The following is a 27579-nucleotide window of genomic DNA, read 5'->3' as shown; positions in this document are numbered from 1 at the left end:
CAAACTATGGCTATTTATTCTCACACTGTGGTGTATGATTCTCTCCTAAAAGCTGGCATGTACGTGCACATGCGATTCAAGCCTGCCAAGATTTCTCTGTTGAGAGGAAAAGTTAATTAAGATTTCTTAACACTGACTACTTGATGGAACAGGTAATGTACACTGCATGCTCCAGACAGGACCCTGACCCACGTCTGTTGTGAGGGCTCGGTTTCATTACATGCTCGTTACGAATTTCCCAAGCTACTGAGTAACCTTTTATCAGTTTTGAAATATAACACGTGGCTCCATTTTTCTGAGCAAACATAACAAAGATGGATGCTGTTTATTATGCCTTAGGAAAATTTTATTTATTGGCTTATACTAACAGATCTAAATTATGTATTAGTAAGAAGTGGATTTCTGATGTTAGGCATCTTTATGGAAATATGGTTTCTATGTACATCCGCCATCATCCTGGTCAAACTCCACCCTGGAAAAAATTCTAAGAGCATGCATGCGAATTTTACACTCTGATCCTGGCAGAGACACGGAGCCCAGCTCCACACGGATGTGCGTCACAAGCTTCTCAGGTGTCTCGGCAGGACTTCCTGTGACTTTCCCGAGGATGACAGTCTTCCAAAGGGAAATGCAATCCCAAGGGAGAAATGCAGGTAAAAAGTGGCCAAGGATAACAGTGAGAGCTTCTGTTTCATCTCCGATTTTCACATTTGGGTACAAATTAAAATTTTCACTACTGGTCACTACTGCTTACACCAACACACACACCTTTATCTTACGTTTTTGATTGAAGAGTTTGTGGGAAGGTCCTTTTCCTTTTAGTTCAGTTTGTGCAGTGGAATGAAATTTCTTGGCCATTTCTGCATCTTCCCAAATAACAGAGTAATCTCGCCCCCCTTTGCCTCCTGAGAACCTAGCAAGTTGTCTATGTATTTGTTGAATGAATGTGTGCGTGAATTTAGGAATAAGCACATAAGATGCCCTGATGTTTATATGAAGGTAGTAAAATTCAGTTTCTTCCTTTTTAATTCATCTTTTTTCTGGCCAAAGTCCAGTGCAGTGTCAGGAGTCTATAGGAATTCGTATTATTTCATGAGCTTTTGACATCTACTCAACGTTAAAGCAGTGATGAGAATTTGTGAGTTAAATGGTGTCAGCACATTTAACAGTTAACATTAGACTGCACACATAGTAGGGACTTAATTTCCTTGGATTAATTTACTAGCCAATGCATTATAATATTTAGCGTGTTTAACGCCTGCGTAGTGCTTTAAAATCCTTCAGTAACAGAGTCCTTAAAATTAGCTCAGCGTCTCCTATTCTGTTACGACATTCTATGTGTCGGGGGAGACTGAACACTGGAGACTGGTATCTTACTTTCCAGGTCTCCTGCAGCCAGCAGTTAGAAATGACCCTCATTTGATCAGAACTCGCTTACTTCTGTTTTTGTTCTGCATGCTCCTCTTCTTCTCTTACTCCTCTTCAGAATTTCACTTTTTCCTCTGCACCAGGTCCCTCCTTCAGCTGAGCGTCTGTCGTCTTCATTGACAACTTCCTCCAGTGTTCTCTTGAACAAACACTCCTTTCTGGTACAAAGCAGACTCTGATCTCCACTCCTTATGTGAACTCAGAAGTGCGATGCTCCTTGTGGCACTGTTGTTGAGATGATGTGGTCACCACTGCGGGGCTGCCTTGGTTCACCATGTGGCTGTCACCCACCATGCTGTAATCCCCAGGCATCAAGTGCGTGGCATTATTCTGCCTGTGACAGAGTTTTGTCTCGGCCACTCTCCAAAGCATGGTCAGTTGCGGAAGCTCCACCCCAGCAGTCTGAATACAGAGACTGAAAATCATAAGCCTCCCTGCTCCTCGGCTCATCTTGGGGTGCAAGTGTTCGGCCTCTGCTTGGGCACAGAGGTGATTTTGGTGGAAAAGAATTCTGATGACCATCACCAGCACTGGACACACCAGGAGGACAGCAAGTATACTCATCACAATTGAGGGTAAGTGGTGCTTCTTTATCCAAGCCAAAGAAAAGAAAGACATATCCATGCGAGGTGAGCTTCAAACAATTTCCCTGCCATTACATTCAGAGAAGGAATGTGCAGCCTGATCTTCCAGGTGTGTAGTTTTATCTGGCTGTTGGACTCAAATCTAAACTCTCATCTGATTTATCTTTATGATATGGAGCAAACAAATAAGAATTCTAAAGTCCCCAATATTTAAATTTAGTTTTCATTGATTCTACCCTCACCCTACCCTGCATACCCACTCTTCCATTGGAAAATAAGCAACCGATAAAAAACCAACTGGTTCTCATGCTACAGTCTTGCCTTTGATCTAGGTTGAAACCAGCTACTGTCAAAAGGTGTTTTTTAGACAATCTGGAAAAATCTAAAAGTTTGGTTATTTGATATTTAGAAAGTATTACTATTGTTGAATGTAAGAATGTTTTAATGGTCATGTAAAATAAGGAAGAAAGGAAGGAAGGAACAAAAGAAGGAAGGAAGGAAGGTAGGGAGGAAAGTCTTGGTCAGTCGGATACCTATGAAGGTATTTACAGATAAAATTGCAAGGACTCTCAGATTGACTTTAAATGCTTTAGCAAAAATAGCTTACAAAGTTGAGGTGAACAGATTAAATAAGAGCAGCAGAATGTTGATAGTTGTTATATCTATGTTGACCTATCACATATTTGTCTCTTTCTGAGCATATGTTCAGACATTTCTTTAACAAGAAAGAAAACTTTGTTTTTCGGATGGTTTTGTTTCAGATTCTGCCACCAGTGTTACATGCTGGGGTTCGGGGCCTCTGTAGTCTCTTCAAGTGCTGTCCAGAATGTCTACCTGCAACGACGTTCTTCCTGTGATTCTCACTGGATTCCCTAAAGCTCTGTGGCAACCCAGGCTGCGGACAGAGGCCTCTGGTTCTGTGTGTGGCAGGAGCAGGCCGGCAGGTAGGCAGCGCTGGCTTCCCCCTGCTCACCTTTGCAAGGGGCAGAGCTACCAGCAAGGAAGGCTCACTGATGTGGCCTAGGGAAAGGCAGAGAGCAGCTGTGCAGACAGCGCTGGTGGATGCTGCCCTTTGCCCGGTCCATGAAGGCTAACGGTTACGGAGGGTGGTATGTTAGGGACAAAACAGATAGAAACCATTGTTCTTTGCACGCTGATGTCCTAGTGCGGCCCATCTGGCAGGTTTGTCCAGTGGCACATTTTACTTCCTGCAGTCGAGGCTGTCCCCACCCAGCCTGCATTGGAATTGAGCACGGCCGCTGATTCAGGGGTGCCGCCCGGAATGAGCAGTGGGACCAGAAGGCAAGAGGAAGCGCATTGCAGTGAGTCTGGGTGAGCATACGTGGTCACTGGAGGAGGACACCAGCTCTGAATCTGGCCAGTGTCCAGCATGGCCTTGTCCTTCATTCTTCTGAGTGTGTAGAAGGCTGTTTAAGAGAAACCAGAGAAGTCACCTGACACTCCACACTGTCGGGCCAGGGCCAGCACATTTGAAAAACCCAACCACGGCCACTGCAGTCTCTTCCAATTGCCTTTGACTTCCAGAACTCCACAGCTTTGTCATCAGAAGCCCTTCCCATCGTATGCCAGAGAACAGAGAAGTGGCTGGCAGGAAGGAGGTGAGAGAGCTGGTGATCCGGCAATGGAAAATTCAGAGCGCAGAAGGAAGAAGTGGGCAGAGCAGTGGGGGGCAGGGGTCAGGGCCGGCTTCTTAGCACATGAGTCGCCTCAGGGACCCCGGCACACTTGGATGGGCGGTAGGCTGCAGAAGTCCGATGGGGAGGCTGAGTGTGAATCAGAGCAGAAGTCTGTCCATAGAGACGGACGGGAGCTTCTACACTCTCCCTCGATGGTTGCACTGTATGTTGTGTGTTCTTTGTATCCTCAGTCACTTTGCTCTCATGTAATTGTGTGTAGAAACCCGCTTGTTCTAATAAGCCAGCAGGGCCTGGAGAACTTTGGTTACACCCTGTGGCAGAAACCCGCGAAAAATTCCACGCACGTTAATGACAGCCTCTTTACCCTCTGTGTTTCACTCAGGCAGCAAGTCAGCACCTGGGGAGGAAACTCCCCATCTGGAATTTGAAGGTACTGTCTCGGTCACTTTCCTTGTCACTGAGACACAATACCTGTCACTGTGTCTGCAACTTAAATGAGGAGAGGTTGATTTTGGCTCAGATTTCAGTCCATAATCTGCTGGCACGAAGGCAGGAAGGCAGGGCACAGGGGCCTGGCACAGCAGAGCTGCTCATGGCATGGTGGATAGGACGTGATGGGGAGGAGGAAGGAAGGAGATGAGCCTGCCAGGTTACAGCCTAGGCCCATCTCCTAACCGGAAGTAGCTATAAACCCAATACATCAAATCATCTTTCAAAGGTCCCAGCTATGATTGTGGGAGGTTTTAGAGAGATGTCTAGGCATCAGCTCTAACAGGTACTAAGTTATTATTGCTGGCCCTGGACTTTTCTATCATTCCTGTTGCCCTTCAGCCCTTTGGGTCCTGCCTTGCTTTTTAATGTTGGTCTCCTGTTTACCATGGAAAATATGCAGGAAGTCTGCTTTCTTAAACAACCATTGGCAAAGCCTCATAAGTGGGGTTGCCACTGAGAACAGGGCTTCGCTGGGGTCATCCCCGTATAGCCTGGTGTGGCAGAGGTGAGTGAGGAGACTATGGAAGGTGGTAGGGGTGCCAAGGCCCCCCTATCTGGCTACCAGGCACACAGAAAAATAGTCAACCTTCAGGATAACCTCAGTAACCATTTGGTCTCTGACAGGACATATGGGAATCCTCAGAGATAAACATCCCCTAAACAGAATCCAAAACTACAGAAGAACAAAATAGAGTGCTATGGAATTTGGAGCTAAAAGAGATCTTTAAAACTGTTGAGTCTTTGTTTTGATTTTTGTTTTGTTTTTGGTTTTTCTCCGGTACCAGGAACCGAACTCACGACCTTGCGCCTGCCAGGCAGGCGCTTTTGCCACTGAGCTAAATCCCCAGCCCCAAAACTGTTGAGTCTTGGTTGCTTGATTCTGAAACAAGGTAAGTTGAGGCTTAGAAAGATCAAGTGAGCCATGTGTACTCACATCAGGCATTGGTGAAAGAGGCGCCGGCATCTTGCTGGTACCTTAGGGGTGGAGCGCATCTCCACCTGCCCTGTACCAGTTGAGGGTGTGTGCGCAGGAGGGTGAGTACAGGCTTCATGCAGACTGGATGTCCTCCTCTGCCGAGGGCCGGGGCCAGGCAGTCCACTCAGCTGTTCGTCAGCATTATGATGGCAGAGTACAACACCGAAGCCTGGGAGAAGCAGCTCCATCTGCTGCAGTTGGAGAAGCTGAGTTGTAAGACACCTGCTCCTGGCACCTGGAGAGGTCCCTGCAGAGCACACCTAACCATGCACTCATTCGAGTGATGCGATCCAGTGGCCGGGAAAATGCAAGATACAAACCAGGCAGCCGTGAGAGCCCTGAGGTGCACAGTGTAGAAGATGAGCTCTTTTTCAGTGCAGCCGTATAGATGCTCAGAAAGATTTCACTAAACCGAATATCTGCTTGGATTGAACATGATGCCTCATCAACTAGCAGTAGAGGAAGAGGGGTAGGTAAGATTAATAATGACTATTGCATGGCAGTGTGAGCGATGCTTAAACTTCTGCTGCAGGGTTTACTGTGGTTTCCAGTACTTAAATTCTGTACACTACGCAGAACTTTGAACTGGTATCTGGAATTTTTTTAAGTCTTTAAAGGAAAAATTGTTACTTTTATAGTAGATCTCTTCCACATTCTTTTCTTTCCTCCATTCCCCAGCCATTAAGTTTTATATTCAGGACAAGTCATCTTCCCACAGTGGGAAGGCATCCCCAGCCTCTGGTGTAATCACATCGAAGAAATAAGGAATTGGCTTCTCTCCGCAGACAAAAGCCTTAAATATTTTCATTTATTTTTGCTTTTAAAGCATGCAAGAAAAAGAATTTAAAGATTTTAGCTCAGTAATTTTTATTTTTCAGTGAAGAAGTGTTTGTGTAAGCTCCAGTGAAGGCCACTATGAAATATAAAACATACATCTTGGACTTTCTTTACAATAAGAACATAAAGGGAAAATATAATATGCCTCAACCACTAATAACAGTAGCCAATAGTACTTGTTCTGTACCTTATGATATTCTATGCATCTTGCACATGTTGAGTAAATGCAGGCACTGAGCTGAGAATCTGCCTAATTCTCACTGTTTCTCGCTAAGGGTGGGTAGGGCAAGGAGGGCATGTCAGTTCGGGACTGTCTCAGGTAGAAATCACAGCATGCCTGAAATAGGGAAAGCAGACATAAAGAATTATTGAGCTACGGTAAAGCAGTAGCATTATATACACTATATATATTGTATGGGATATTTTTTATTATTCCATGTTTGCAGCACATATTGATTACATTTATCACAGGGAGTTGGTATGTGTATGTCCTAGTTACTTTTCTCATTGCTGAGACAAAATACCCGGCACCGGAAGTAAAACCAGGAAAGGTTCATTCAGCTCACAGCTTGTAGAGGTTTCAGTTCTTAGCTGGCTGACTCCAAGCCAGGGTGGCATGGCAGAGGAAAAACAGCCCATGGTGGGCAGAAGGCAGACAGCAGTGAGGCAGCAAGCAGCGAAGTAGCAAAGCAGCAAGCAGCGACAGCAGCCCTCTTTCTGCCACTTATATTCTGTCCAGGCTACCTGAGGGTGGGCAGCACTCACACCTAGGCTGGGCTTTCCTGTTATCCACTCCCAGAACTATGCCAAGTCATTCAGTGGACTGATTCAGTAATCCCACCCTCTCGGTCCCAGCTCATACACTTAATCCCAGGCTCACACAGCAGGGTCACAGTCACCTCTGAAAGCCACACCTATGACTGCATAGGGCTTTGGGGGGGACATCTAGACACGGCAGCTACAACAGTGTACAGAACACGCCTTGATTCTTTTTCACACCCCTCCTCTCCCCCCTAGCCCCTACCCATCTCTTGGTCCCTTTCTCACTTGTAAAAGGACAGGTCTTCTGGATTAGATATTGAAACCCATTTGCTCTGGTAAGCTGTGGACACCTGGTGAAATGTGCAGTCACACTGGGAGCAGAAACCTGAAGGAAATTCCGCTTCTATTAAGCACACTCCTTTTAATCTCTCTTTCCTTTTGGGTTTTGTTTTGTTTCATTTTGGTCTGATTTTTTGAGAGAGTCTTGCTATATAGTTCAGGCTGGATCCTGAGCTCCCTACTTAGCCCAGGCTGACCTTGAACTTGGGTGACCCTTCTGCCTCAGCCTCCCAAGTGCTGGGATTTCAGGCATGTGGCAGCATGCCTGGCTTGACCCAGGCAGTAAGTTGGAGTGTATATAATACAAGCATTCTCTGTGTCATATACAATATACATAATTCTGTATCTCAGGTAATATTACCTTTCCCCAGAGTGTATACAGAGTCAGATCACTTCTAGAAGACACAGCATATTTAAGCATTCCATTCTTTTCTGTCGGGTGTGTCTTCAACCCAGACCAGAGAGACATAAAACCCCTCTTAGCACAAGTTTAGTTCTTCAATCAGTTTTGCAAAACTGTAGAGATGGGTGTCTGTATTCTATTATATAATATGCATATCACCTTGGTGCTAAGGGAGAGTCCCCCGAAAGGACACTGTGGAACTGGACTCTTCCCAAGGCTGTACTCGACCCCAGAGTCATGTGGATGCTGCAAGCTTTGTGTCCCCTGATGGCTGAGAGCTGGCCCTGGTGAGCTGTAGGGTGGTCTGCAGGTGCTGAGCACAGGAAGAAGCTCCAGGAACCCCTAGTGACCAGGGGAAGGGCACAGGTCCCAAGAGCCTGGAAGCTGTGGGGTCCACAGCAGGAGGGTAGCAGCTGTGCTAGGGTTGTTTTTTCTGGGTCCTTGGTTGGTGCAGAGTTTCCCTGGCTGCCTTTACCCTGTGTGCTGACCCCACAGAGCAGGTGAGCCCCTCCTCCTCTGGCCCTGTGTTTGAGAGCGCCCTGTACGGAGACCTAAGCTTGTGCCGGTACGTGCGAGCTGCAGGATGCCGTCTGTTGTGATAGAGCATACGTGGAAGTGAGAAGCCCCACAATGACCAGCGGTACAGGAGGAGAGCTAATGTGGCCACGTGATTGTGATGTGACTCAATCTGTTGTCCTCAGGACCTTTCACCTGGCAAGTGACCTGGACCTTGTGCTGCCTGTGTCCATGATCAAGGCTGGGCATGGAGCCAGTGGCTATTGGGTGCTTGTTCAGGGAAGACATGGTGACAATCATCATGGGCCCTTGATTCAATGAAAACGGAGCTCCAGGCCTCCTCACTGTGCAGCAAAGAATAGTTGTCATCAAATGCCGCCTTGAGTGTCATTGTTAAAATATTTATAATAGTCCTCCTAGATTTCACATTGCACACGTTCACGTGTCTCTTAATTTAGTTTAATATGGCAGATGGTGATTGTGGGCTTGCTGCACATCCGACACTGCACTGGTTCCTGAAATCAAATCCAACAGTGAGCGTGAGAGATTGCCCGATAGAATTCACGACATGGACAGTTGCAGGGGTAGCCATGGTCAGGTGGCCAGCTGTTCTGTGCACCCCAATTCCACTATCAGGGCACACACGTGTTGCCTTACCTGGAAACCAGGCAGAGGGAACCAGATCAGGCAGGTCCTTTTGGAGGATGCGTCAATTCTTCTAAGCAATCTACTCGCGATACACTTTTACTACAGTTTTGCAAATTCTGGGAGAAGCCAATTTTTGGAGACTGTGGAGAAGTCTGGCTTCATTTGAGTTTTGGAGCAAAGATCCAAGAATTGTTTTTCATGCTTGCCTGATATTCTAACCAGAACCACTTGTGCGTGGCTATGTTTTCCTTTGTGAGGAGCAGATAAAGTCAGGAGCATTCCTAGTCTGCATTTACCTTCTGAGCTGACCACAGTATTTTCCATCTTTTCTGTTGAACAGAATATAGCGCCTCCAAATAACAGTTGTCCTCCTCCCCCGTGTTTTGAACAGCAGCGAAGAAACTTGTTTTGCAGGCCCTGGATCCAAAACTGGGACATGACAATCTGGACCACTCCCAAAGCTTAATTAAATCTTCTGTCCTCGTGGTAAATAAAGACTAGAAATTTGTTCTAGGAGACATAGTCTACCTCACATTGCATTTCTCTGTCAGGTGTCTCTGGAGCACACATCACAGTGAGAGCAAACCTCACACGCATGTAAATTTGGCACCTTAATCGGTTTCATAAAAGTGTAGAGATGGATGTCTTCCCCGAGGGCTCTCATTTTCTAAGAAATAAATTTAATCCCAAGGCAATCTCAATTACCTTTCAAGGTTTTTTCTTTGCCAGTGTTTCTTTTTTATTTATTGAAGCAATCCGCTGGTGAGAAAATATTGAAGTTCATGTAAAAATAATGAAAATGAGGCATCTTAGGGTAATGGGACAAGACGTTTTTTGTTCCTTGAAAATATAGCCTTTGGTTTTCCAAATCTCCGAGGAGGTTCTATGGCTTGACCCATTAAATCAGGCCTGAAGACTAATTTACTTTCTTCTTTAGTATTACTTTCCCTGAAGAAAGTAGGTGTTATAAATTATAAAGTTCCTTGCGGTGCCTTGATGTGTTTAGTTAGAACCAATTTACTGCTTTAATTTGTTAAATTGAAACTTTTTCTCAACAATTACTTGAGCCAAGTTTTATGATTAGAGTAAATATCTTGTTTCCATTGCACATTTAAGTGAATGTATTCAGAAAAAACTTCCTGGACTATCAGTGAAACATAAATTATCAACAAGGTTTTATTTTTTCATTACTAAGCTAGTGTTTAGGGAAAAATCGTCTGTTTTGGGCAAGAACACGAGGAAAAAACATTGTTTCATCTATACTAGTGGAAAGGTTTCTGATTAGTAAGATCACAATCTTTAAGAATGATCCTATTTTATTAGCAACTCTACCTCTAGAAATTCGTCTGAAAGAGATTATCGTGGACATACAAGAAGATTTATTTACATTATTGTCTAATGCTAGTTTGCCTATTATAGGGAAATTTTAAGAAACATCTATTTTTATCTACTAAAATTTGGTAAAATAAAAATACCTAAGATGAAGTGAATATATTCATCAAAAAATGTTAGGAAAAGTCTCATGGAATACGGTTAAGTAAAAAAAACTAATGAAATTATCAAATTATATTTGTTTTGTGATTCTAGGCATATGCTTAAGATTTTATATATATAACCACCAAAATATCAGTAGTAGTTATCAGTGCACTGTGGAATGATGACTAATTATCTGCACTTTCTGAATTTAGTTTCCTCCCCTTTTTTATTAGTATATACTTGCAATGCAGGGTAAATATACTCATCACGGGGGAATCAGAGCAGGTGCACATACATAGTGCAGATTTGTATTGTTCTTGATTTCCTAGGACCTTGACATGCATCATTAAGTTATTTATTTGGGCTTGCTCTGTTCTTCTTATGTGACCATTCACAGCTATAATCTTCCCTTAGAACTGCTTCCGTTGTGTCCCATAAATTTTGGCATTTTGTGCTTCTGTTGTCATTTGATTCCAGGAACTTTTTATTTCTTTCCTGGTTTCTTCTGTGACCCATAGATTATTCAATAATGTATTACTCAATCTCTCTGTGTTGCATAGTTTCTCTAGCTTCTTTTGTTGCTGATTTCAGGTTTCATTCTGCAGTGACCTGATAGTATGCAGGGAATTATTTCAGGGTTTTCGTTGTATTTAGTTAAGCATGCTTTATGGCCTAGGATATGGTCTATTTTGGGAAAAGTTTGGTTGTTCTTTCTGAATGCAATGAAAAATATGATTGCTATAACCATCTCATACACTCATCTGTCTATTTAACTCCATATTTTGCTTGTTATTTTCAGAAATATAAGCCATACAACAGTGGTGTTGCCAATCAAAAGTGGCATTACATGAAAAAGAGAAAAACTTTTATGGCATTGCATAGCACTGTCCTGGATAAGGAAATCACAATGGCAAATTTTGATGGTATATGTACATCTTGTGTCATTAAAGAAGAAAACATTGATCAAACAGTAGTTCCTTCTTCTAAAAGATAAAAGAAAAACAGGTAAAATAGAGAAACTTAGTAAAGTGAAGAGCTTTTGTTTTCTCTTAGAAAATCTTAGGGTCACGGGAGTTAAATTCTGCTTTATTTCCTTGCTGGTGCTGGCGACTGGACGCAGGAGTGGCACCTGCTCGCTCTGCAGCTGAGCTGCATGCTCAGCCCTTGCCAGTAGCTCTGATCAAAGTCACTTGGACTCTGTGAGTCTAGTTAGGAAAGAATGGCAGAAAATTATGAGGAATGAAATAAATTAGACAGCATATACAGACACACTCTAAGGTTTTGTAGGAGAAGTTTCCTTGTACATTCCGAAGCAGAGACTAGTACAATGAATCTCCATTTACTCATCATGTAAACTCAGCTGTCTCCAAGGTTGTGTCTCATCTGCCAGCTCCACCTTTGAGCATATGCTTCATGCCCGTGTCACAGCTAACAAAACTAACAAGAAGTTTCTGTCTTGCAATACCCTGTTCTTAATCAAATCACCCAGGTTGTCCTAAGAACTCTTTGTATAGTTGTTGATTTGAGTCAAGATTCAAATAAGGTCCTCAGGTGACACTTGGCTGCAAAGCTGGTCCATTATTGGAAAGAATATTCCAGATTTTGCTTTTGTTTGTTTTCTTCCTTTGACTTGTTTCTCTGTTCCATAATTCCTAGAAATAGAACTGAGCACTAGAGTTGGAATTATATTTTTGTTCAATATTTTTTGGGCAAAGTCTTCCTAAGTTTTTCCGTGTCTCTCATACTCATGATTAGACAGGAAAACATAGGTTTTTCATTTTTTAGCAATAATTATTGTCAGTGGACAGGTGATTTCAATCTGATCCTGTATTAAAAATTTCTCCAATGACTTTTCACCTAATGTCACCATTTTTAAAAAAGAGAGTCAATTTTGTCTAATTGTGGTGTTTTCCTTATTGTTATTACTGAACTTTAATGTAGGGAAGAATGTTACACTATCACCTAGATATTTGATGCACAGAAGTATGGTTTGTAAGGAAAGGTAGGATCAGTTCTTAACCCTTCCTGTGTGCCTCATTTGTTGCGGTATTAACAAACGAGTGGAAACCTTCATGGCTTAAACTAACAACCTTTTTTGGCTTTGTGGGCCAGCAATTTGGGCTGAGCTCGGGGGCACTTCTACTGGTCTTTTCAGGGTTACTCTGATGATAGAGTCATCTGGCAGCTCTTCCATACTTTGGTAGCTCTGGAGCATGAGATGGATGGTCACAGACAGCCTCTCTCATGTGCCTGGTGACGGGCTGGCTCCCAGTGGGGCTTGGTTCTCCAGCCTCTCAGGGTCTGGAGAAGGCTAGCTTAAGTTTGGCCATGAAGTGGTTTCAGAATTCCGAGTGCAGCCCAAGAGAACCAGCTCCAAAGCGCAAGCACTTCTTACCCGTGTGCGTCTCCAGTACTTGCTCACGCTCCGTTGGGCCAGTCACATAGCCTTGCCCATCCACAAGGAAGGGAGACCTGGAGAAAGGAACTCGGGCCTCTTGCCTGGAGGGCAGCCAAGGCCCACCTCCACAGGGCTTGCAGGAATACGTAGGTGAAAGTACGGTGGCCTTTCCTGGGAGTGGCCACACTTTCTAATGACCAGTTTTCAGTTATAAACAGTGTCCCAAGAAGTTGAGTTTAGGGTTTATTTGAGATTCTGTTTGCTCTTTTTGCATACAGTGATGGCGTCATTACAAACTCATGGATGTTACATGCTCAAGCATATTTCGAAGCTTCTCTTGTTCTTTGTGCCAACCCCTAACTCCCTGCTTGTGCCAGGCCTGGTGCCTCCACACTGGCTCCTGTATCTTTTTTTGGCATGATCCCTCACTCTACAATGGCTCGTTTTCTCTCTGGGCACAAGAGGATGTCTCTAGCCTATAGCATATGCTTCATTCTCCAGATCTGCAGCTGACCATTCCTCCAAGGGTCCTTGACTCTGGACCTGGGATGTGCTCTTAGTGTTTAAATTGTCATTGAAGAGTTTGGAAGTAATTTTAACCTAATTTCAGGGAGTAAAATAGCGCATTTGTGCTGCAACTTCAACTGTAGTGTTTTGCAGTGACAGATGTGCTTTATTTACATGGCAACAAGATCTAGAGAAATGCTGTAATTCAGATGCCCAAATGTAGAAATGGTTTCCTCTCCCATTTGAGGGTTACTATTATTCCTCACCTGGTGGAGAGGGAAGAACTGTTCTCTGCCTGGCTTGTGGTGGAGCCAAGAAAGCAGAGAAGGAATGCTAGCAGCTGCCTCTGGGGTTCCATTCCTCTGTGCTTTGGGCTCCAAGGCCCAGGAGCTGGGTCCTGAGCACCCTTCAAGGTCATCAGTGTGGCCGAGGGTGGAGCGAGCTGAGCTCTGCTAGTGCATGGCCTCTGACAGGTGGGGCTTTGGGGTGGGGCTTCCTCCTCCTAGGCACCTTTGCCTCCTGCCTGTGCCAAGCCCTTTCCCTGTTGCCATTGGAAGCTGGTGTCTATCAGTAGCACCATCCTCCCTTTGAGGTTAACCAGAACCGTGAATCTGTGGCTGCCTTCCCTTGCTCCCTGTGTGGCTTCTAGGCAGAGAGGTAGCTGCTGTCTATACTGAGTGGGGTGGCTCTTTTGCCACAGGGTAAACTCCTTTTTAGGAGGGTGGAGCATTTCAGGGGGGTTGACGCGTGGCTGATAATAAGCCTGCGGTTTGGGTGCTTGAGTTCACACCTCTGTGCCTATGGCTATCTAGAATTCCTGGGACAGGAAAAGGGGTAAAAGAAAACTCTACCTCTTTCTTGTGGCCTTAATTTAAAATGGCATCATTTAGGGGATGCTTTCCTTCAAGTTGAGAAGTGAAGAGAACGAGGAGAATAATACACTGAGAGAAAGGAGTGGTTCGGTCCCTGCACCTTCCAGCCCCGTGGGTCTTCAGGTTCCACTGCCCCTTCCCAGCCCCCGGCTCAATCCTGACCCACAGTGGTGCAGGAACAGGTTGCAGGAAGCCCCCTGAAGCGATTCTGAAGGCAAAGGAATCCACGTCTTCAAGCCCAGGGCTTTGAGCAGTGGTGGCAAGGACTCCAGGAGTCCCAGCATCTCCTGGGAGGGAGGGATAGCACCGCCCTGGAGGCCCGGGTCCTCAGCCTCTTCCTCCATGGAAGGGCTTCCTCCTTCTTCCGCTTTTTGCGTTAGTGCACGTTTGCATAATGTTTAATCTTTTTATTCATTTATTTATTTTGAGACTGGGTCTTGCTATGAGGTCCAGGCTGGCCTCGAACTCGTGGTGACCCTCCTGCCTCACCCTCCCGAGTGCTAGGATTACAGGGCTGCACCACTATGCCCTGCCAGTGCATCATGTTTAGAGCCATCACAGTGAGTTGGTACATGTGCTTAACCTTCCCTCCCCAGCCCTCCCCACCTCCAGATCCCTCCGCATCTGCAGCGCATGCGTCTCCCCACTTCCTTGATCTGTCTTTTGCTTTGCTCTTTCTCACATGAGAGAAGCCGTGCTGTGTTTAAGCTTGTGTGTCTGATTTATTTCACTCAATGTTGTTTCAGCACTTTCTTTATCCTTCATCGTGGCTGAGTAGTGCTCTCCCAGAGCGGAGATTAAGAGCAAAGCTGCGGTGGAAATGTTTCCCGACTCAACCCCAGGCGCTCTTGGGCCCGGGTACCCGTCTTCCCCCTCTCTGTCATAGGGAGATGAGAACAAAGCAAAGAAAAACTCTGCCTCCCTCCTCCGCAAAAGTCAGGGACACAAGCGGTCACCACCAGGGGCCTCAGGGCTGCCAGCGGCCAGGCTCTGGCCGGGTCTGCCTTGGAAAGCGCTCCCTGCAGAGTGCAAATGCATGGGCGGGGCGCACGCTGATTAAGACCGAAGTTAACAAAAACCCCCTCAAGTCTGTGTAAATGTAATTTTTCTTTAAACACCAGCCAGGCTGATTTACCCTCTTCTGGGGCCAGGAGGACTCTGCGCTCTGGGCTGGCGCTGTCGATGCACAGAGAGACCCTGTGCCGAGGGCGCTCAGGCCACGCAGATGGCGAGGCAGGGAGCTGTGGCTGGGCCTTCCCCACGGCACGTGGCTGCCCCTCCGTGCTGCGTCCTCGGAGGTGACGACAGCGGTGACAGCCGGGCCAAGAGTCAGCGCTGGATGAGGGTGCATGTACCAAGACCTTGTTGTCCTGCAAGGCATCCTTTGTGACTGTAGCTTATTTTTTTGAATATAGAGTTAGACATGAGAATCCAGAATGTTTTTTTTATGTGAAAACAAAACAACATTTAATAACAAAATAAGATAGCAACAATAGCTAATACTCCGTTATTACTATCTTCAAAGTGATGCTCAGAGTACGAGACCTAGAGATAAACGATGCTCTCTTAGGAAGAAGAGACAAGTGGAACGGCGCAGAGCTCCCTTTCCACGCAGTGAGGGTGAAGCTGGGAGGACAGTGGTTCCCAGCCAGCCTCAACTGAGCAATCTGAAAGAACAGGAAGAGCAGGATGTGGCTCTCTCACTCTTGCTGCGGACAGGTGGAAGACAGATGCCTTCTCCTCCCTGGCTCCCCGCCAGCATCTGAGGGGAGAGACCAGGCCTCGCAGTCGCCTGCAGCTTGGAGCGTTGCCTGTCCTGTCTGCAGGGTACTTCACTTCACGTTCAAACCAGAGGCAAGGTCGGTATCTGCAGAGACCCTGCGTCGCCTTCGGAAAGGAGAGAAGTCGGGGAACTGCGCCTGTGCTGTCCTCCTGTTTGATGATCACTGGGGCCACGCATTCAGACCAGTACCTTTCATGATGCAGTTGGTTTTCACCTTTTGGTTTTATGAGTCCGTGTTTGCAGTCCATAATGGTGGCACACAGCGGGGGAGCTGGTGCATGTGTGTAGCATATCTTGATTCTTTTTTCATCTTTAGGGGCATGTTAAATATATTAAGGTCATGATATTACTGGTCATGCTAAATATGATATTAAGCTGCTCAAAGGCTTCTTTGCACATGCATGTACATACACACATTCACTCATCTTTGTGGTTGAAAACAAATTGATTTTTAATCATGATATTGTTCAATGGACTGAACCAAGTTTCGAACCTAGTGATTCTAAGATCCACACAGGGAACCAGGGATGGCTTTTATGGTCTTGGGCAAAAAGATTAAGTTCTCAGCCTATTTTCCCATCCAGACAATGCAAATAATAATGAACCGTGTCAGTTCTGGCTTTGAAAGTTAACTACTCATTTATTTTAAGACATTTCGTCAATATGAAGCATTACAACAATTTTATACCTTATAAAGCAACATAATTGAAAGTAGATTCCTTGGTTGGACATTTCTTGGAAAATACTCTGATGCTAAACTCCATTAGCATGCATCAGCTGCTGTGTTGAATTTTTAGAGTTAGAATTTTCACAGCAGGATTGGGCTAATGTGAGATTGGGTAGGGCAATCTAAGAAAAGTTGTCTCTAATCCAAAAACGAGATCAGCGATAACTCAGATCTGTGTTCCCTCAAATTAAAGGATTTTCTCAGATTTCTAAGTTGACAAGCTCTTCAGTATTGCTCCCAATTCTGCTAGTATTCCATGTTACTCTTTACAGCCTGTGTTATCTGGCTTCTGAAAGAATGCACAGAACAACTTGCACTACCAGAGCAGCCTCCAAGATTTATACCAGAGACAGAACCCAAACTTTTACCTTGTGTGATTTGGTTTCATAGGCTATAGATGAATTCTTTAAACAGAGGCTCTGTGAAATGAAACAAAGACACAGCCCCAGCTGAAACAGAATAGATGACCAAGAAGCATACAGAAGGATGGCTACAGTGTAGAGGCATTCGCTGGTTCTGGTCCTCTTAGAGCATGAAAACATTAAATTCAATCCTTTAATTGAGTCACTTCTAGAATCTTAAAACCAGAGCCAACCACTGTGATACTAAAAGTAACCATGAGATTCTCATTTGTTTTTGCCATGCAGGATGAGAAACAAAAATTAATGTATATTTTGATTTTCTCATTGAAACAATAAATAAATTGCATAGAATTAATAAAGTATGCCTGATAGGTTAGCTACTTATGAAAGACAAGTGTCTTTTATTCTTAAATTTAGAACCAAACCCAACTGGAGACTTCTTAAGAAAGCGTTGCTAGGTTAATGCAAATCTCCTCCTCTTAGAAGAGTGTTCTCCTCTGTCCCATTCTCCGACCCTCCTTCCTGGCCCCCCCTGGTCTCCCATGCTGCTCTGAACTCCTGCAAGCTGTGATCACTGCCTCTATTGCAGGTTTAGCACGGGGGATTATGATTCTCTGTTCACCTTTTGTGTCCATTAGGCTTGAGGGTAGGGAACACGTCCCAAACAACACTTTGTGAGATGGAAGCAAATCTTGCCAGTAGTGATTCAGTAGAGTTTTCTTGGTGTAAGATTTTTTTCCTGTTAAACTGAGAAGCGTGGCTTAGAGCAGTGGTGGTAAACATGTGTTATTTGTTTTTGTTTTTGTTTTTGTCTTTTTGAGACAGGGTCTCGCTATGCAGTTCAGGCCGGCCTTGAGCTCACTTTGTAGCCCAGGCTGGTCTCAAACTCTCAATGATCCTCCTGCCTCAGCCTCCCGAGTGCTGGAATTACAGTCACGTGCCACCACAACAGGCATATTTGTTTTTCTTTTAAGACAAAAGATGTTGATGTATGAGTTGTTTTTTCTAAACTAAAGCCTCAGTAACTCAGGTTTAATTGCAGTGTTGGTGCTTTGTAATAAGTAAAGTGGGTTTTGGGTTTAATTCAGGTCACGGTTTTAGGGACTCAATCCATGGTCAGCTGGCTCCACGGCAGGAGCATCATGGTGGAAGGGCGTGGTAGAGCAAAGCTGCTCAGTTCATGGTGAATAGGAAGCAGGGAAATAGGGCCAGAGTGGAAGGAGCTGGGAGCAGATCTAGTGCCCAAGGTTATACCTCCATGACCCAGCCAGACCCAAGCAGTTGAGAGCTCCACCCCTCACATGGGCGGATCCCAGGGTCAACCATGTTGATGCTGTCAAGGTTGGCGTCATAATATGTGTGTTTTTCACTTGAGTGTTGTCTCAGTTCATCCTCTGCTACTGTGGTGCACCACTACAGACTCTGTAACTGGGTAGCTTACAAAGAATAGAAGTGTATTTCCTGCTGTTTCAGAGGCCGGGAGGTGTAAGATCAAGGCACCAGGAAGGCTGGTTTTCTGATGAGGACTATGTCCTCCCACAGTGGAAAGTGGAAGGTGGGACAGCTGAGCATGGGTGATGATCCTGGCAGCCAGGTGATCCCTTTCTCAAGGGAGGTGTTCTCTTGCACTAATCTCCTCTAGGACTCCCACTTTTGGGAACCACCACACTAGCTCTTAAGTTGCAAAACCTGGATTTGGAGAGAGACATTCAAATCTTAATGTGTGCCCACACATACATATACACACGTCCACTAGAAAAATATACATGTATGTATATACATACACATATGCTCCATGCCGATATTGAGTATATTCATCTGGCCCTCATAATATGAATATGTATTTTTATAAGAATACATCTATATCTTGATACACATATATTACTTAGAATAACTTACCTAGTTGATGTTTAATAAGCAATCAATGAATATTAGTTATAATTATTATACATAGGCTATTTCTGATTCTCTAGTGGTTAGAAATTATTAATGAACACTACTAACACACATAAGCATGCCTTTATTTGTCCTGGAGAACATCTTCGTCCAGGCTCTGGAAGAGCCACAGTTTCAGACTCACTTCTCCCAAGCTCATCTCTGCAGCCTGGCTGAAAGTAGAGAGGAGCACAAATTGCGTGGGATGAGGTCGCCCCTTCACATGTGTCCCCAGGAACTGAGGCCTGGTGTTAGACTGCAGCTGTGTACTGAGGAAGCTCGTAGGACTAGCATTGACCAGAATCACAGAGCTCACTAGACAGGAAGTGGTCAGGAGAGAGCCGCTTCCGGTAGATGTCTGGGTTCTCATCCAGAAGTGCTGTACCCCAGGTAGGTCACGAAACCCCACTGATCTTCTTTATGACAGAAGAATGGCAACAGCAGCATCTGCTCGGAGAGTCATTCTGAGATAAAGTAGTGCTTGTAGGAGTCGTAGTAGAATGCCCAGCACACAGACTTCCTCAGGCATGTTATTTCTATTTCAGGTTACTGTTAGCTGTATCACAAATCACTGCTACAGGAAGACCCTTCATTGAATGTCTCAGATTTCAGGACCAGACTGAAAGCATCTCCCGAAAATTCATCTCTATATGTAGGCCACATTAATCTGAATATTGTATTTTCTCTTTGGTTTGGCCAATGTGAAGCTCAAAGCTCACACTGAATTTATCTCTAGTAAATTTTAAAAAAAGTGGCGTTTATTCCTGTTGAATAATAAACATATTATCTAGAGTTTATTGGATGCTTGCCAAAATAAATAGGACAAATATTATTTTTCCTAACTTTTTTCTTAGAATGAGATAAACATTATTATTCATATAAAAAGGAAGAAACCCAGGCACCTTGGCTACTTTTTTTCTCCTTTACTTAAAAAAACTCTTATTATTCTCATTTCAGAGTAATCACTTCAAATTTCTTTCAGAACCAGGTACTCATAAGAAAAGAAAAATATTGAAGTATATGTTTACAGTCACATTAATTTGAATTCTTTGGTTGCTTATGAAATGTCTGATTAAATTTATGTATTGACCTCTCCTTTTTGTATTGTCTGTTCAATTAAAGTCATTAATGTGGAATGAAATGTTTTGGATAAACAAATGAATTTAGAAAGCATATATATTTTTATTTTGAAATATTTTTTATTAGTATATGTTTGCCATAGGGAATGATTATATTTAGGGTGGGGAGTTGGTACATGTACATAGTACATCTTCATCATCTTAATTCTTTTTTATATTTATTCATTATTCATCAAATGAATACGTCATTCGTAAATATGTCAGTCGCTTCTCAGAAAACTCGGGAATGGAAGTGAAGCACGGAATATTCCCAGAGTCTGGGGCACCCGACGGTACAAGCTCGGATAGTACAGACAAGTCATTGCTCACTGCCATCCTCAGAAACTCTCCCTCCGAGTGTCTTGTGGAGAACCATTTATACCTCTGCATGATAGGGTTTTGTTTCGCCGGTTGTTCAAGCAAATATATGAATGCAGGAAGAAATACACTGCATGCCATCGGAGGAAAATGAATTCAATGCGTAACTTGTCAGCACAACAGCATCACACTGATGCAAAGAACAAGAGGCCCATCAATTAATACACGCACAAGGACAGCTCTGCTCTCCTGCTTGCATCACTCTCTGCCTTTTTCTCACGGAGACGGAGAATTCTGCATGGGAAACATGTCTAATTTAGTTGATGAAGAGATCCTTGGCCTGTAAGACTGAGAATAATGGCATACATTAGGAAATAACAAATGAGTTTGATTCACGCTGAGGATGACCTGTCTGCACATTTTCATTTTTAAGAATTGTACCCTTTAGGCGGTAGGTGGATGTTTAAGAAATGAATGCTCTGGAGCCGGGCTTTCCTCACCTCCAAATAGTTTGTAGACATGGGAATAAAGATGACTGTCACATGTGGCAGATCTATACAGTGCAAGGAGACGTCTTTCTTCTCTCCCACCCCATCCATCCCACGAAGAAACGCTCTAAGCTGTCATCTTGCCAATGGCGTTTCTTCTGATGACCCTTACCTTTTAATTACTTGTTTCTAATTGAATCTATTTCTTGAGGCTGAACTTTCTTTATAAATTATCGGGCTGTGTGATCAATTACTGTTGATGAAAGAATGCAAGGTAAAATATCTTGTATTTTTAGTCTCACTTTGCAGAAAGTAGAAAAAAATAGAGAAACAGAGCTGGCAAAAATTACAAAAGTTTGGTTGATCTCAATATCCTGAAACACAAAATGAGACAGTTAAAAGGTCAATATGGACTAAGCCAGGCATCAACATGTTTAGCTGTAAGTGTAACTTCAGGTTACTGAGAGTTATTTTCTAGAATTATATACCAGGTATTTAACAAATAAAAACACTGTGTTACATAAGCTTCTTGAGCAAAATCTAAAGCCTAAAAATCTGTCTTTTGGTACTGATTTTATATTTATAAATTTCATATTAAGAGTAACAACACACCTTTCTCTCTCATACACACACACACACACACACACACACACACACACAAATGCAATTGGGGGGCTTAGCCAGATGTCCACCTTATTTTTTAAATAATCCCTGATTTAACATTTTATGGACTTTGGAATTAGTTTTTTTGCATTTTAAAATTTTTACTGGTACATTTTAGATATATATAGTGATAACATTCATTGTAGGGAATTTGTTCCTGTACATGACATCTTATTTCTTGTTCTCCCATGCCCGTTCGCTCACGTCATGGAATTAATTTTTAAACAAAAGCCTTGCTTAGGATCCTAAACTGAGAGTATTCCCAGCTCTTGAAATGCAGGTGATTCTTTAGAGAGAAACAATGTTCTGTGGACTCTGGAGCAGACAGGAGAGTGCATACTCAGCCTTGTAAGTGCAGAACTTCAACTCCCGATGATGTGTATGGTCTTGTGGCAAAAACCTGAAGTTTGCTTCAATAAATACAATAATCCTGAACACAGGAGAAGGAATTCTGGTTTGCAATGAGTGTTACCCATTTCTCACCAAGGACTGGGAGCTGGATGTATGGGAACAGTGTCCATTACTCCTCCTGACTTGTAATCCTGCCACCGGACATTCTCTCTTGACCATTCCGTGGACACATCCAAGCCTGAGCTATTGCTTCGCCCATGCCAAATGCCACTTTGCTTCTTCCGAAAGACGATGCTGCCACCGTCCTCCAGGGTGTTCTCTCTTATGTTGATTTCTAGATGTTTGTGGTACATAATGATTACATTCACTGTGGGGGAGTTGGTACACATATGTAACAATCTCGTTCTTTTACACCTCCTGCCCCTTGCTTCCCATTTGCAAAAGATCTATCTCCCTATTTCCTATTTTCTCTTTACTTATATTTTGGGTTTCTCAATATTTAAGCTTTGGGTCTGATTTATTTCGTTTAACATTATAGTCTCAAGGTGCATTCATTTTCCTACAAATGTCTAAAGTTTATCCTTCTTTATGGCAGAGTACTATTCCATTGTGCGTAAATACCATATTTTCTTTATCCATTCATCTGTTGGTGGACATAGAGGCCACTTCTAAGATTTAGCTATTGTGAGCTGTGCTGCTATAAACACGGGTCTGCATGGATCACTGTGACATGATGTCTTTAACTCTTTGGGAAGATGTCTTGTTACAGAAACCTGGGAGTCATTCTTGGCATCTCTCTTTCTCACCTTCTCCAAACACATACTGCTTTCGAAGGTGTTGGTTTCAAATGAATTCTACACCCTGTGGTCTCCACTGCCACTACCCAAGTCCCGGCTTACACCACTGGCGCCTGGGGTTATTGGCACTCTCACCTACCTCACCCTGCTTCCACTCCCGACTGCAGTCTCTGCGGTGAAGACCATGGTGCTGGTTTGGAGCTGGCATGACCGCAAAGAAATACGAAGGTGCAGGGCTCCAGGTCTGACCTCCCTGCTGTCTTCACAACAGTGTGGCTCTTCATGTGGGTCTCGTCTTCCACAGGATTCTCTCCCTCCTGTCCCCCACTGTCCACTTGGACTTTCTCTGCCTGCCCCCAGCGTGCTTTTCTAAGAGTTTTGGCACAGCTCAGTTCCTCTTCCCCGAGTCTCCCGTCCCCTGTCCTCTGCTCGTGTGCAGATGCTAGCTTGCTCGCTGCTTCTCCCTGGGTCCCTGTCCTGCAGCTCAAGTTGGGTGATTGGTTTCTCACACCAGCCTCACCTCTCATGGTCCTCATCACGTCGGAACAATTACCTGTTCTTCTGACTGCCTCCCTCACTTCAGCCCACAAGTCACATACGCTTCTAACTTGCTCTGTGGGTAGCTGTACAATGACAGACTTAAATTTCAACTATTCACTTTCAGGGTCTTCTAAACTTTATTTTCATACACAGTTTGGTCAAAAGAAAGCAACTACTGAAAATAGCATCCAGCAGGACTAAATTCTCTTTTATTGAGTTCTGCATTTAAGTCGTGTCTTCAGCGTCTTTGCAGCTGGGTATCACGGGGCACGGAAATGAACTCAGGGTCATCTCCAGCATCGCTGTTGGAAGCCATCTGCAGTTGGTCACTCGCTCTCCATGGCGGAGCGGACACTACTGTCATTTCTTGTGGAATTTAATGCAGATTGGTGTGGGTGCTGTTGCTATGTACGAGTCCAACACATCCTTAAGAAGTCTTGAGGAACGCCTCTGTTGAAGGAGGCCTTTTGCTAACTGTTGAGATAGCATAACCACTGCTGTTATTGCTAACAATTACTTTGTAGAGGTTTTATGATTCATAGATGTCGAATAATTCCTACCTGGCTAGAATGTAATAAATAATAAGTACTGATGTAAGGGCTCCTGAAGGGGCAGTCTATTTTCCCAGTTGGGGTCTTTAATGAAGAACAGTCAGAGATGCAGTTGAGGCTACAGAAAGACCTTGCTGGAGCAATTCATGTGCTGGGAGCTCACGGACTTACGCACTCAGACCCCATGTTGAGTGGACTGTCCCTTCCAGGTGGTCCTGACCATGGGTGGCCTCCCAGGAGGGAGGGGACAGGAACCGCTGTCCAATAAGACATAGCACACAAGAACAGCAGAGTACCCATGCTCTCTAACTTCTCGGAGAAAAAGGGAGAAGAGTAGGACAAGAGTCTGTAGACGACCTTCTCCAGTTTTATCTGCCCTATGGGGGGTGCTCTGTCCACATGAAATGACACCTTAGGACAGGAAGAGCCAGGCAGAGGGACACAACTGTAGTCCTAGCACTTGGGAGGCTGAGGCAGGAAGATCATTTCAGTCCATGAGTTCAATGCCAGGCTGGGCAACATATGGAGATCTGTCTCAAAACAGTAACAACAAAAAGAGTAGAGATGTACCCCATTAATAGTTATCTATTATTGGAACTATCCCCTAACCTCATGTATAAAAAAATAGGTAATGTGAAAAAATGTGGTAAGAAAATAAAAACATCATCTATTCAACACATTTTTGTCTGGGTTTGATTTATGTTATTCCATCCACATAATAGTTGACTATGAAAACCCTCCCCCAAGCTGAAACCTCTTGTGATGACATCATGTAGTTTTAGGAAACTCATAGTACAAGCACATCCATGTTCTTAAGACCACTGCAGGTAAGTCGGCAAAAATTTTAAAACTGTGTACGATTTTTTCCTGTTTTTTATATTCAATCCCTGGAGGTCAGCATTGCAGATGATGAGCTATTGGTGACCTCTCATTAGCTGAACAAAATCTTAACGTTCAAAATGCATCATAAATAAAATATCCCTTGGCGTATGATGCCTAAAAGTGTATGAGTCATCAATGAGTGCTGCCTGTGTCCTGTGAGTAAAGTTGAGTGAAAGCTACGTTCAGTGTAAATTTGTGTTGTGGAAGCGCCGTGGTCTTTTTCCAAGCACATCAGCTCCCGGGAGCCACGTGGCCACTCCCTGGCTGATGGATTGGTGGGTTTCTCTGTAGGTGTCAATTACGTGTGGCACCTGTCAGGGGCAGGGAAGTCCGATTTTCCCTAGGAGCACTGGTGTGGTAGTTTTACTGCTGTCCCTTTCCATGAACCCGAGCAGTACGAGCACAGTTTCCTAATCCTCTGGGAACGCTGAATTATTTTGTAAGACTGTTGTCCGCAGCCAGAGTCTGAAAACCTGCCCCTTAAAAGCACCTTGGCAACAAAACTGGAATTGAGCCTGCTGTTTTATCAACACCAGTGTTAATTTCCCAGAGAAAACTTCTCCCACACCTCAAAGTTAGCAATTTCAGCTACTTGCTTTTTGTTGTTGTTGTTGGAACTGGGGGTTGAACCCAGAGTCCTCACACTCTTTTAACTTTTTTCCTCTTGAAGGGTTTCACTAAGTTGCTAAATTGTTCAGGCTTGAACTTTTGATCCTCCTGCCTCAGCCTCCCAGAGTGCTGAGGATCCTTAGGAAATACAGTGTTGAATATACTACAAGGAAAAAGGAAACAATTTCCTAAGTATGACTTTTTAAACCTCTTTTGTAATGATTTTGAGGCGTCTGGTTGAAAGAATGCATGTTTTGAATTGCTGCACTTACTAAATCATGCCTGATTCCTCAGAACCCGGTACTGCAATAAATATTTTCTCTCTCATAGCTGACTCATTGCATAAGGCACACAGCAGAGATGCCAGAAACAAATGGTGTTCACAGGGTATTATTAGTTAGAAAAGAAGGCCCTGGCCTCCTGGGTTAATATTATTTCAGAAATCCTTAGTCCCTAGGCTGCAAAGCTAATTGTGGGGGAAGGGGTATTATTAGTCAGGAGAACAAACCATATGCTCCAGACCGGCGAGGGCAGGAGAAGGCCACAGGTTCCACTGGCCTAAATTATTGCTGCAGCCGTCCCAGAGGTGGGGCTGGGGCTGGGCAGGGGCCTCGGTGGTCAGCGCAAGGTCTGCAGCTGCCTGCTCTGGACTCTGGGCTCCATGCCCGTGTGAGGGGTACGCTGGATGCTACCCTAGGCATCTACTCCCTTGACATGGTCAGTGTTTTAGCTTCCGTTCCTGGACTAACTCATGCACAGAAAGCCAGACCAATTTATTTGAAATCTGAAGAGCTGTCATCAGAAACAGCATTTCCACAGAGCTCCTCTCCCAGGGTGCGAGTGGCAGCATGTCACCAGGACGCCACAGTCCCCATTGAAAGCCCTGCACAGCCCTTGGTGCTGGGAAGGAGGGTGGACCTGTTACAAAAAACAGACCGAACACAGGAAGAAAAGGTGCAGAGAAGATTTAGGAGGCAGTTTATTATGCTGGTGGGCCTGAGTAGGATTGCACCCAATGAATCAGAGCCCTGCTTGGTAGGGTTTTGGGATTCCTACAGGGAGAGCAAGAGGGGCGGTAGGAAGGCAGATTTGTCGCATTGTGATTGGTGGGTTGGGTGACATCATGGGTTGCTAAGGGAGTTAAACATCTCAAGTTACATTCCAAGGCCATCAGTTAAACAAGCATGGGTTACACAAAGGAAGAAGTATCCCGTTATCAGGCTTTTCTGGACATGTCCGTCTGGTTTTGGTGGGCATTCTTGGCAGCCTTTACTTAAAATTTTGATTTCCCTTTCAGACCGAGCCGACTCTGGAGGAGGTGAAGCTCACGGAAGGCGTAAGACGCACAGAGGTACCGTTCTTTGGCACTGCAGACATTAAACACTCTGCCTCATTAACGAGTGCGTAAAAGCACAATGCTGAATTTTAAAATGGTGCTGTACATTAGATTCTCACATCTGGGCCTTAGGACCACATCTGCATATGCCAAGCACTGAACTGCCCTTTGGCATCCGCCGTCTAAGAGGTGGCCAGCGCCTGTGAAAGCCTGTTTTGTTTGAGTGGAGACCAGAAATTATGAGCTTAGCGAGGAGGAGCTGGCCCGGCGGGTGTGCGCAGAGGTAATTACACCGATCGCTGGCGCGCTGAGCCTTCCGCTCCGCTGCTCATCGCTCCTGAGGGTTCCGCTTAGTACCTAACGAGAGCAAGGAGCGAAACCTAACTGCAGCGGAGACATTCAAGCGGGGAACTGAAGAGGGGCTTCAGTCCCACTGGTTAATCGGTCAGGGCTGTCTGATGTGAAGAGATGGACGGAGAAAGGTCAGCTATTGAGAGAGGACGGGACAGGGGCGAGGGAAGTTTTGGCTTTGTGAAGATTTTCTTCGGAATGAGAGGCTCCTACTTAAGAAAGTTTCTCAAGGGTGTGTTATGTTCATTCCAACTCGTACATGTGTGCCTCGGTCCAGGTGACTAGAAGGAAGGAACTGATAGAAACACGACTTCTGGCCAAGCTGAGAAGGTCAACCCCAGCCAGGGAGCGGGTGCGGGTGCTGAATCCCGCTGGGCTCGCAGAGGCCAGGGCCGGGGGAGAGGGCGGCTGCAGTGTGGAGGTGGCAAGTGAGACTCAGCACTCAGCTACACTCCCTTGTGTGTTGCTCAGCTGAAGCAAATAATGTGATTTTAATAATAATAAAAAAAAAGCCTCATCTGTTACTGGCAGAGAAATCTCTGTAGGAGACACACCAGGCAAGAGTCCAGACATACATCTCTCTTCCTTTCTCCAAATTGTAAATGGAAGTTAAACGCTTTGTCAAAACGAATGCTTCGCTTTTGTTATCATTTATTGGTCCGTCTTTGCAGCACACCGTGCACGTTCATCCTAGGGATCAGGCAGAGGAGCGGAACACATCTCAATTGTTTTCATTCCCCTTGTCTGTCTCTAGACCCCTTCCCATCTGCAAAAGCTCTACCTTCCCATTTCCTACTGTGTCCTTCATTTTATTTTACAAACTACTTATACTGTGGCTTTCTAATATAAGAGAAGTTATGCAGCATTGAAGC

At 44.5% G+C, this 27579-nt stretch overlaps 1 long non-coding RNA gene across 1 annotated transcript; it reads left to right on the top strand.

Moving 5' to 3' along the window:
* The first annotated feature begins 1517 nt into the window (after window positions 1-1517).
* Window positions 1518-27579, top strand: LOC106146376. Its single transcript, XR_001230794.1, has 4 exons — window positions 1518-2003; window positions 2774-2956; window positions 3227-3631; window positions 26318-27579. It is a non-coding gene; the product is annotated as an uncharacterized LOC106146376 (long non-coding RNA).

The sequence above is a fragment of the Chinchilla lanigera genome, unplaced genomic scaffold, assembly GCF_000276665.1.
Source record: "Chinchilla lanigera isolate Chin_1 unplaced genomic scaffold, ChiLan1.0 scaffold00075, whole genome shotgun sequence".
In the NCBI taxonomy this organism is placed as follows: Eukaryota; Metazoa; Chordata; class Mammalia; order Rodentia; family Chinchillidae; genus Chinchilla; species Chinchilla lanigera.
The sequence above is the reverse complement of the archived record's forward strand: the minus strand, read 5'-3'. Positions and strand labels throughout refer to the sequence as shown.